Source organism: Mesoplodon densirostris, chromosome 1 (genome assembly GCF_025265405.1).
Source record: "Mesoplodon densirostris isolate mMesDen1 chromosome 1, mMesDen1 primary haplotype, whole genome shotgun sequence".
NCBI lineage: Eukaryota > Metazoa > Chordata > Mammalia > Artiodactyla > Ziphiidae > Mesoplodon > Mesoplodon densirostris.
In genome coordinates this window covers 42077111-42089667 of record NC_082661.1, presented here as the reverse complement: position 1 = coordinate 42089667, position 12557 = coordinate 42077111, and the positions used below count along the sequence as shown (strand labels likewise).

Here is a 12557-nt window from a genome sequence, read left to right as displayed (position 1 = left end):
AAATCTAATAATTCCTGCCTGTCCTTTCTGTTATCTTCTTGTCACTTTTAAAAATGAGAATTACTTGGTTTCAGTATTTCTTAATGGCCTTATGCTTGTGAGCTCCATGCCAGGCAAAAGGGCAAACCTTCTGATGGGTGCCAGCTGTTAAGAATCCTTTCATCCTATTTTTATGAAAACAGCTTCAACTTATTTTTCTAAACCATGAATTTCCTAAGGGAAGCCACTGAAATGAGAAGCAAAATAGCAATTTCATTCTTCATGCAAATTACAACTACAGAGTCAAGGAGGAAGAGAAAGACTAGCAGCATAGTCATTATGAAAATCCCTTTTGTGATGATGTCTATACAATCAACAAGGTAGAGAGGCCTGCTGTGCTCCCAGGAAGGACATTTGCCTCAGCTGCCTCAAGCCTCTATGAAACTTGTTTCCGCCTTCTCCTATCCAGTATAATTTAGGCAGCATATCTTTCAATCCATTGTATATTGTTTAATCCTTGGCATTTGCTTATGTCTATTAAACCATACCAAATAATTAAATCTCTATATATACCTTTTAGGGGTAAGGTAAAAAATAAAGTGTATTAAAATATAAGAATCAGAGTGATGTGGTTTGCTGTAGACCCTAGACTAGGAGCTTCACTTGACGCTAACCTTGTAACCAAGAGAACTCAGCTATACCTATATATTTTTTACCTAGCAGATCTCTCAAAGGAACTCTAGCCTCTTTCAGGATATGCATTTATTCCTCCCCAATTAAAAATAAATACAATAAAAGGAAGTAGGATAAACTTACTCCCCAGTAGGCTTATGATTCAGAGGTGGAAAGAGGCAAGGTCAGAAGAGCCTTGGGTACTACTATTTTGGAAGAAAGGGAAACAGAGCCTACATATACCCTTCCATGACCTGTGGTTTGAGAAACACAGCTCTGAACCGTTCCCACACAACAGCTGTTCTTCTGCATCCCCATCGTTGAGGCAGGAAGTGGAATGGCACATAGAATGGAGTTTATAGGATCTGTTCTCTCAGAAAGTGAAACAGGATCTCCAGGCTATTAAATTCACTTCAGGGCAGCATCTGAACTCACTTGTTAAAAGGAATTGTCTGCCTAGGAAGAAAAAGCTTGCATTTGTGAAAACCGATGAGTTTTTAGAAGTACTATGTAAATACTTCCACCGATGCTAGGTTTAAACAAACCTATATTGAAAATTTAGACATTTTGATCCATTTAATTCTCATAACAAGACTGCAAAGTGATATGAAAAAAATATCTAAGGTCAAAGACTCAATTCTCTCTAAGGGCCATGGAAGAAATGGGTATCTAATTCTAGCCATAAGAATAAAAACCTATCTAAGCTACTCTACAGACCTGCCTTTACTAATTGCATCTAATCTGGGGACTAAAACTAATGCTTAAAGGTAAAGATGAGAAAATACATAGCTTCAGTTTCAATAAAAAAGTGTTTTTCTAATTTGGATGTTCTATCTAGTTATGACACTTGAATTAAAATTTTATAGCAAACCTCTTTGCTCAGCCAGTGCAATTTGATTTTGAGGATCTTGCAAAATCCATGTAAAATGGTAGCACCCTTATTTCCCTGGCATTCTGATAGTTGTCTGCTGGTTTCCCAAAGGATCCCAAGCCCAGGAGCCTCTTTGCTAAGGGTCCAGCTCCCACAGCTTCTGAGGCTCAGTGTCATTTGTGTCTCATACATGAGTCCTTTGACTGAAATGAAAATTCAAGCTTCCATTCTGAACCTGGTAATCCTATGTTACAAAAGGGTCTAAGAAGATATATTCAAGAATGATCAGAACAGTGGTCTATGGTTCCAAACCAACAGTTCTTTTTGCATTCTTGGAAGCAGTTTGAAGATTCTCCAAAGTCAGCTAGCTCTCTTCTGCCTTAGTTAGATGAGGTAAGAGAAGGAAATATTCTTAGGGCCTCAGGGGTACAGTTTGCATATTTTCTGTGCCATTACCTTGCTCTCAGACACTCTGCTTCTTATCTATGAGGATAGATCAGTTCTTCAAATTACCACTAGAGGGCACAAAAGTCCAAAATTTGCCTCAAGTTGAAACTGTAGTTTTCTTTTTGTACTTAATCCATCATTAATATATTCAATCAGATGTTACAAAACATTTTAGCTTTTAGATCTACAACTATTCAATATTTTCCTTGTCATCTGATGTTTTTGTTACTGATATATTCTGAATAAGATCAAAACCAAAAGTTATGTTTCTATCCCTACTATTATAAAAATATATTTTAATATATTCGTTAATTCCTATAACCTATCTCTTGTATTTTAAGGTTATCCATCCAAATCTACAATTTTAAATTTTCAAAAGAAGATTATTTTCTTAAGAAAAATACATGAATTTATGACTATCACCAAAATGTATCCAGCCATTTTTTTCATGATGAAAAGAGAAAGTGTCAAGGTGATATAGGAAAGTACAATGAACTGAGATGCACAAGAGGAAGCAGTTTGGGTTTCTTGCCTCCTTTGCTATCTAAACACCGGTGTACCCCGCTTTACAGAATAGTATGTTTCTGACAAGTCAGCTTCAAAATAAAACTTTGTATTTAGAGTAACACATTGCTTGAGAGTAGAATCATCATACTGGCAATTTTTTAGGATACATTTGTATCAATATTTTAGCATTATAATTATACCAAATGATGCAGAAACTCTTAAAATACATTTCAAGAGAAATATATAATAACAAACACACAATATTCAAAATGACTCACAAATTATAAAAATGATTCTGCTTTCAAAGCAGAAATTGTACCCTCAGTGAAAGGCTTCTTAATGAGTCACCTGTTCCATATCTTCTTTCTATCGTCCTTAGAATGAACCTTCTAAAACACATGATCACATTAGGTGGCTGCCTAAAGGCTGAATATTTCCTCATTGTATTTGCATCAAGTTGGAACTCTTTTCTGGCCGTTAAAGGACCTCTGCAATGTGGCCTCCTTTTGGCCTCTTTTTTATAGCCTCTCAAACTTTTGAATGCTTTTAGAGCATTCAAACTTCAAACTTCATGCTCTAGTCCCACAGGGCTGCATAAGAATCCCCAAATAATCTCTTTCCCTACCTATAGCTACTATTTCTTTAACAAATACAAATAATTTTTAACATTTACTGCACTTACCACCTGAGTAGCCACTGTACAAAGTGCTTTCCATACATACCCTCATTTAATCTTACCCCAAATTCTGAAGGGAAAGTGTACATGAGCTTCATGTTACACATGAAGAAACTGAGAGTTAGAAATGGGCAGGGACTCCCCAGAAGTGACCCTACATGTGATTTCAAAGTTCACGCATCTAAATGACTCTGGCATGATGTTTACCATCCACACACTTTCATTCAGCTATGGGTTTTGCTCTAAAGGAGAACAGTGAGAGGGCAGAAAGGCTCATCCTTGGAGATCCATCTTGAATCTTACTACTTTTCTTCCCGTCTTTCCTTCCAAGCAGAACTGCTATCTCCTCTATGCTCCTGGTGCACATTGGGGTTCCAGGATGTCGGTTACTTATGTATCCATACCCCTTGGCAGAGGGGGCCCTCCTAGAGGCTGGAGAGGCTGTGTTATCCATTGTAGCCTCTAAATCACCCAGCAGAATGGTCACATCAAAGGGGATCTATAAGTGAGGACGGTCCCATCTACCAATCGTTCTCTGAGAAAAGGCAGCTTATTCTACATCTTAGGTGCCCATCAAATTCAATACATGACTATCTTTCTCCTAAGGTACTCATTCTCTTTGGAAACTTGTAAATTTACTTTCTAAAAACCTAGTTCTTGTAATTGTATTAAGGGCATGTTTTGGGTTTATTTTTCCCCTTTTAAAACATCTGGACAGTGTTATTTGTAAACGTGGAGAATCTGAATGTGTATATGTTTAGTATTACTTATAAATTACTTATTTATAACACAGCCATTTAACAGTCAAAAGACAACAACCTAAAGGATTGGTCTCTACTCCGAGGGCGCGTGCTCTTTCACAGTGGACATCGCCCCTCCTGCAGTCTCTCTCAACTGCTAAGTCAGTGCCCCTGCCCCATCCCTGTAGTGAGTCTCCCCTTCTGGAAACAAGATGGCACTAAGCTGCTTATACGAGCCCATCTGTGTACCCTCCTCCACAGTACCCGCAACCCAGTGGGAAATGTGGCTCTCCCTTTCTAAAGAGCCACAAAGCACATTGTATGCCCATCTCTGAACTGGCTCCAGCTAAAATTTTACAAATGCAATGGTGTTATATTAAAGTGAACTCTTCCTTATGTGAGCCTTTACGACTTTTCCCTTGAGCTTCATTAAAAGCAGCTACGATTTGTATTGATGCTGCATGTTGAGGAGTTAGCGTTATAAATAAGGGATGAAGTTTTGGTGAAGAACAGAAAAGGACCACAACAAATTATTTACTAAACAGCAGAATCAGGTGAGATGTTCACTAATTTTGTTTGCTGCCAACTCAGTTTTTTAAAAACCATTAAGTGCCCATAGGTTTTTCTCCCCTCTCAGAAAAAAGAAAAAAAAAAAAAAAAAAAAAGGAAGACAAGTATTACAAAGAGAAAATTAAGCTTCTAGAGAGCCAGGACTAATCTTCTACTTAATTGTGTTTTACATAGTGCCTGATTCACAACAGATGTTGAATTAATATTTAGCTACTTGTATTTGCTTTCACTATAAAATTCTATATCTTGTTTGCAAAATAGAAAAGTAGTTGCAAAGTTGGTGACCTTTCCCACATATATCTAACTTGCTCATATTATGGCAGAATCACTCCATATGCATTTTAAAGACTTTGCTCAGTTTTCTTTCAGTGTTTCGACTGAAGGTTAACTTAATTTTTTTTAATAGGAAAAGAGTACAATCCCTTTGAAAAAGACAGTCTCTGTGAGAAGGCAAACTGAAATTTGGTTTCACACTAAAATCCAGTTATAACATAATAAAAATGAAGCCAAAACTTGGCATGAGCTTAATGAAAAGTCTTCTGTTGGAGAGGAAACGATCCATGAAGTTTCATGCAAATCAGGAGGATAATGCTACCTGCTCACTCTCTCATCTTCAACCTTATGGATGGAGAGGTATAAAAAGCTAGACTAGAGGGCACGAAGTACAAATTACCTTTCCAATTCTCCTTTTATTTTTAGCAAGGAACGGGAAAAAAATCTTACATTTAGAAATAAATATAAGATTTATAAAGATCCTTTCAATCTTTTCTGGTTTTTAGACATAGAAAGTGAGTCAAGAGGGGTTGAATCACCACAGGTCACACAGTTATTGTCAGGTCATGCCACTGCATTCATACTCCCCATTTCCACACTAACGTTCGTGACCCCCATACTTCTTCACTAACAAATTATACCTGGATTTTTTTTTAACAGAATAGGCATGTTTAGTTGTTTTTTAAAAACTACTTCAAGAGTGTTAAGTAACATCTTTCTCATTTATAATAAACATAACTCAGTAGAAACTTGCCATTCTCTCCATAAATTAACTATATTGTGGAAATCTCATGGCTTGGCTCAGGTGGGCAGCAATTCCTAAATGCACACGAAGCAACCTAAATGTCCAACAACAGAGGAATGGATAAAGAAGATGTGGTGTATATATATATATATATATATATATATATATATATATATATACATACACACACACACACACACACACACATACAATGCAGTGTTACTCAACCATAAAAAAAAGAATGAAATAATGCCATTTGCAGTGACATAGATGGACCTAGAGATTGTTATACTGAGTGAAGTAAGTCAGAGAAAGACACATATCATTTGATAATGCTTATATGTGGAATCTAAAAAAAATGGTACAAATGAACTTATTTACAGAACAGAAATAGAGTCACACATGTAGAAAACAAACAGGGTTACCAAGGGGGAAGGAGGGAGGGATAAATTGGGAGATTGGGATTGACATATACACACTACTATATGTAAAATAGATAATTAATTAGAACCTCCTGTATAGCACAGGGAACTCTACTCAATAATCTGTAATGATCTATATGGGAAGAGAATCTAAAAAAGTGGATATACGTATAACTCACTTTTCTGTACAGCAGACACTAACCTTGTAAATCAACTATACTCCAATAAACATTAATCTAAAAAATGCACACACAATTCTTAAATGGAAATGAAAAATCGAGTGAGAGTGGAGGCTGCAAACAAAGCAGATACCTGGACAGCTGGTGACCATACACGTGAAAACCACAGTTATCTGAAGTGCAGAGATAGGTATCTGAGGAAGGCTGGTCTTTGGATTATGGAGATTGAACCTCTTTAAGGACAAAAATGTTTTTCTTTAAATAATTAGTGCTTAAAAATCTTCCTTAAGATATGTCTACATACTTCCTGGTCTCAGTAAGCATGCTGGGTAAAATACAATCTCCAGAGACCTTGCATTTTCTCGGGGTCCACATGAATTCCTGTGGGGCCTGGAGTCCAGACAGAAAATGGAGCAGAACATGATACATGCCTACCATTCCCAAGACATAATCTGCAAAAGTTAAAACAACAGAACGATGTATATACACTACCGAATGTAAAATAGTTGGCTGGTGGGAAGCAGCAGCACAGCGTGGGGAGATCTGCTTGGTACTTTGCGATGACCTAGAGGGGTGGGATAGGGACGGTGGGAGGGAGGCTCAAGAAGGAGGGGATATGGGGACCTGTGTATGCATATGGCTGATTCGCTTTGTTGTGCAACAGAAACTAACACAGTATTGTGAAGCAATTATACTCCAATAAAGATCTATTAAAAAACAACAACAACAACAACAAAAAAAAAACAGAATCTCTAGTAACTGATATTGGTGACATTTGCTTCTTTCTCCTAAGAGTAAAATGTAGCAGGAGAAAATTAGAATTTTATTAGTTGGATAATTAACCAATTAGAATTTTAGTTCTTAATACAGTAACTGGCACATATGCAATAACTGTTTACTGAATATCTGATGGAGCCAGTTAGACGTGTTATTCTATATGACGATGCTTTGATGGAAAAGGAAATGAAAGCTTAAACCTGGAGGACAGTGATATATTGACTTGTTGATAGATATGTTTTTGGTTTTTTTTTTTTTTTTTTTTGAGGTAGGCGGGCCTCTCACTGTTGTGGCCTGTCATGTTGGGGCACGCAGGCTCAGCAGCCATGGCTCACGAGACCAGCCGCTCCGCGGCATGTGGGATCTTCCCGGACCGGGGCACGAACCCGTGTCCGCTGCATCGGCAGGCAGACTCTCAACCACTGCGCCACCAGGGAAGCCCAGATAGATATGTTTAGATATATACTTTAAAATGACAACTTATGCAGTTATGTTATAAATTCCTTGAAAGCATTTACCAAGGTTCTTGATCCTCCATTTCTTGAACAGGCCTGATTTAGAAGGTGTTTCATACATATTTGCTGAATAAACAAGTGAGCCTACTGATTGATTGCCTAAATTCAGAGTCCACTGAATTCAAATGAATGTATCAGAATGCAGATGAAATTGACAAAAAGCTCTGAGGTTTTCTTTTTCTTTGTTTCATTCAGTAAATATTTATTGAAGGTCACTATTTGCACAGTGCTGAAGGAAGCAGGCCTCTCTCTCTCTCTCTCTCTCTCTCCTCCTCCTCCTCCTTCCTTCTGGGGGTTACATTATAATAGAGATACAGAATACAAATGTGTTAACAAACAAATAATCCATTGTGGGAATTATTATAAAGGAAAGAAGTCGCCTTCTATGGCTGAGTGGAGTGTGAGCTTGTGGGGAACAGTTTTAAAATGAGCAGTCAGGGAAGGCTTCTCTAAGGAAGTGACATTTAAATTGAGAATCCAGTTATACGAAGAGTTTGGGAACAGGTATGAAGGTCCTGAATAGTTTGGAACTAAAACAAGATCAGGTGGTTGAGGCATAACGAGCTCTGGACATGAGGCTCTGAGGACAATAAGGAAGATCCTGCCAGGCATAAGAGGTGAGGCACACTGATTGTCTTCTAACTACAATCAGCTTTAATTAGGGAAGTGACAGTGATGGTGACAATGATGGTAATGATAGCAGCTACCCTTTAATGAGCACCAGTTCATTACATAGGGATTGTACGATAGGCGTCATACTAAATGTTCTAATATCATTAGTCATTTACTCTTCACACCAAATCACAGAAGCAGAGATAATTACCTTTTCTATTTACAGAAGAGGAAATGGAGTCTTAAAGGGTTTAGTTAACTTGTTCAAGATTGCAGCTAGTATATGTGACATCATCGAGTTTCTGATTTCAAAATGGTTCTCAGGATGCTTTGTTGGAAATGGATTGTTGGGGAGAAGAGAGGATCAGGAGGTCAGCTGGGCATTCATGTAGTGGTTCAGGTGAGAGAGTGTGGGTGTGAACAGGTGGTGAAAAGGAGGCGGAGGGTTCTAGATGGAACACATATATTTGCTGTTGGATTTGAGGTGGGGGATGAAAGAGGGAGAGGAGAATGGATGGTCTGCCATTTAATGACATAGGAAAGATCAGGGGAGAAACACGTTTGAAAGAGCCTGGGCCTGTTTTTTGTGTGGCCAAGGGAGCTAAGAATGGTGTTTATGTTTTTAAATGGTTGAAAAAAGATTTAAAAAGAGTAATATTTTGTGACACATGAATACTATGTAAAATTCAAGTTTCAGGCTCCATAACTATTTGTTGGAAGACGGGTATTCTCATTGGTTTATATATTGTCTGTGACTACTTTTTTTTTTTTTTTTTCTTTTTGCGGTATGTGGGCCTCTCACTGTTGTGGCCTCTCCCGTTGTGGAGCACAGGCTCCGGATGCGCAGGCTCAGCGGCCATGGCTCACGGGCCCAGCCGCTCCGCGGCATATGGGATCCTCCCAGACCGGGGCACGAACCCGTATCCCCTGCATCGGCAGGCGGACTCTCAACCACTGCGCCACCAGGGAGGCCCTATTGTCTGTGACTACTTTTGTGTGACAACGGCAGAGCTGAATAGGCTGCAGGGCCAAAAATATTCACCATCAAGTCCTTTACAGAAAAAGCCTGCAGACCACTGTTCTAGCGCAATATCTTATTTGGTAAAAGAAGATTAATGACATTTTGTCAGTAAAACTTTAATCAGTAATTCTTCTCCAAATATAGTGATAGAAGTTAGAAAACTTCTGAATTCATTCTCTCTAAAACATATTTTCTACATTGCTAAAAATTTTTTAAATGAAAAAAAACAAAACGAAAAACCCACGAACATTTTTAGGTAAACTTTTCAAAGATGTCTAAATAATAAGGGACTCTATCAGACACTACTGTGTTTTGAAGTGAGGCCAGTGATCTTAGCTCTTGTCAGGCTTCATTATGACGTATCTATACAGAAACTATAAATCATGTATAATTCATAAACTCTACATATAATACACTAAAAACCAGCTGTCTAAAAAGCAAAAATAGCTACTATTTCTTGACTAAATGCAAAAAATATTGACTGCAGGGCAGGAATAATTTGCCAGTTCACCTGTCGTTGCCTTAAAGATCATCTTTCTACAATTTCTGTCCCTTAATGGATACAGTGTTACTTGAAACTCCCAGTAGATCATTGATGGTGCCTAAATGTCCTAGTGTTAGCTCTGAATGGTTGTGAATTTGCTTCAGTTGCTCATAGCTGGATTTGGTAATGCTGACTTAAAGGCAAACTCAGCTGTCTAAACGTGCAGGCCTATGATGCTGCAGGATTTTATAGTAGAACATTTGACAACAACACACTCACATGATGTGATAAATATGATAGAGAAAAAGCATTTATGCTATTCAAGTTGTTTGTTATTATTTTTAACTTATGACAGGACCTAAAATATCCATTTATATGTTTTTTTTTTTTATTTTTACTTTTTTATTTATTTATTTTTTTCGGTATGCGGGCCTCTCACTGTTGTGGCCTCTCCAGTTGCAGAGCACAGGCTCCGGACGCGCAGGCTCAGCGGTCATGGCTCACGGGCCCAGCCGCTCCGCGGCATGTGGGATCCTCCCAGACCGGGGCACGAACCCACATCCCCTGCGTCGGCAGGCGGACTCTCAACCACTGTGCCACCAGGGAAGCCCTATATGTTTTATAACTCATGGTTTAGCTACAAACTGAGGATTAGAAACCAGTTCTAAAAGGCAATGTTTTCTTTCTTAATTTGAGTGCCTTCCATTTGTAACATATGCAAGGGATATTTTCACAAAGTTACTCATGCATATTTCCAGATTAAAACCAAGGCCATAACAAGATCATAACTATGGTCAAGAGACAGTACTGCTGGAGTCAAAGAGGTGAATTCTGGAGGTAAGACATTTGAGGTTCAAATCCTGACTCTGCTGCTGAGTTAGAGTGAAGCCTTCCACTCCACAGCTATCTGTGAAGTCAACCAATCCCTATGAGCCTCAAATTCCCCATCTGGAAAGTTAGGATAATAACAATAATAGATACTATTTCAAAGGAAGGAAGGCAAAATACTTAGCTCAGTGCCTGGCACAAATCAAGTGTTCAATTTCAACTAATTATTTTGAAAAGATATACTTATGAATCCAGAGGTACTCTTTTGTGATCTTATGGGTTTTACACAGCTTTTTGGTACATGCTTAGAGAAAGAGTTGGTAACAGATCCGTGGGTAACATTTCCTATGATAAAGTTCACCTATTCTTCCCAATGAAATGAAACAAACCTACGGGAGTACGTTTGCAAAGGTAAACGGTGGGAACAGGGACCAGAGGATGACCCAGTCCTGGCATGAACACTGCTGCTCCCCAGGACCTGCCTCCCCTAAAATGACCTGAGGAATCCACACTCCCCTGTTCATGTGAGGGATGCTGATGCAGAGGGAGACATGACTATACAGGGGACCTAGAGCAACTCCAGGGAGGAGGCCCTGGGGTGGAAATTTCAAGAACAGATGGCTATTTCATAATCTCCTTCTATGACAATCAGGCAAATCCCAACCACCTACATATGGCAGGGTCAGCTCTTACTGTGCAGATCTCTGCAGGTGATTTCCAACAGAAGATAGTCAATACAGTCCTTGGGAATTTTCTCTAAAAAAACAAACACAGGCATTCCACATGTCATGCTGAGCATATTCAGTGGCCTTTTGGAATATTCTACCCCAGGGCACCAATGGTAGAGGATGTGTTTAGAATATGTGGCAGGCATAAGCTTTGAGTGACAGATGAATCTGATTTTTTGAGTTGAGTCTAGCAATTTCTAGTGTTTTGTCTGTAAGAGGACAAGAATCTTCACTCTCTTGTGAGTGTAATTTGCATTTACATGTAGTAGCCCAAGGTCACACCTAGGAATTCAAAAGGAATGCCTAGGTCAAAATGGTAGGTTGGGGGTGGAAGAGGACACTTGCAAACTTTACAGACTTTGGTTGCTGCTCTCTGCATAGAGGCTAGGAAGAAAAACACTAGGAATAGGATTGGTTCAGAATTGGAAGAAAAGGAAAGAGAGAGCAAGGGTGGGTGGAATCCAAGCTCAACCCTCATCAGATGTCACTTAGGATATGTTCAGAGTAGCATGCTCTGCATTCTGAAAGGGAAAAGTGGGCATGATACACTGTGCAAACTCAACTGGTTAATTTCTCTGTGGTGGGCGAAAAAATGGTCCCCCAAAGATATCAGGTCTTAATCTCTGGAACCGTAAATGATACCTTATTTGGAAAAAGAGTCTTCACAGTTGTGATTTAAATTAAGGATCTTATAATGGGGAAATTTTCCTGGTTTATCTGGGTAAATCCTAAATGCTATCATAAATACCCTTACAAGAGGGAGGCACAGTGAACTTTTACATAACATGAGAAGACAATGTGAAGACAGAGGCAAAGATTGGAGTGATGTGGTCACAAGCCAAGGAATGCCAGTAGCCACCCAAATCTGGAAGAGGTAAGGAACAGATCTTCACTAAGAGCCTCCAGAAAGAACGTGGCATTGCCAACACCTTGACTGGGCCTGGTCAAACTGATTTCATATTTCTAGGCTCCAGAACTGTGAGAAAATTAGTTTGCCTTGTTTTAAGCCATCCATTTTGTAGTAATTTGTTACATCAACTACAGGAAACTAATACAGCATCATTACAACTTTTAATGTCTCTAATTACTATAGATTTTCTTGATTCTATTCACTCATTGTTTCTTTCTTCTTGAACTCATTCTCAGACATTACAAAATTATTATTTTCCTTTCTGTTCAATTAGATTACACTGTGTGTGCCACTGTACACACGATTTCTCTGGCTCATCTTCAGGATGCTAAGTCATATAAACATTGTATATCAGTCACCAGTGAAGTTCCCAAATTATTTCTTTTCACAGAACAAATATTTATCTAATGGCATACCAGTTAAGTCAAGTAATTATACCCTTAAGAGATGCAGTTTTCAAATTTATTATCTCAAAACTGTATACTATAGATGTTCAAGTTTTAATATGTATCTATCTGGAAAATGATAAAGTAGCTGAGTCACACAAAACAGACAAAATATAATAAACTATTTGAATATTTATAACATTGTGTTTGTCTTT

At 38.4% G+C, this 12557-nt stretch overlaps 1 protein-coding gene across 2 annotated transcripts in view; it reads right to left on the bottom strand.

The window, feature by feature from the left end:
- Positions 1-12557, bottom strand: part of PRKG1 (protein kinase cGMP-dependent 1) — a 1262482-nt gene that overhangs the window by 84523 nt on the left and 1165402 nt on the right. The gene's annotated exons all lie outside the window — the stretch shown is intronic.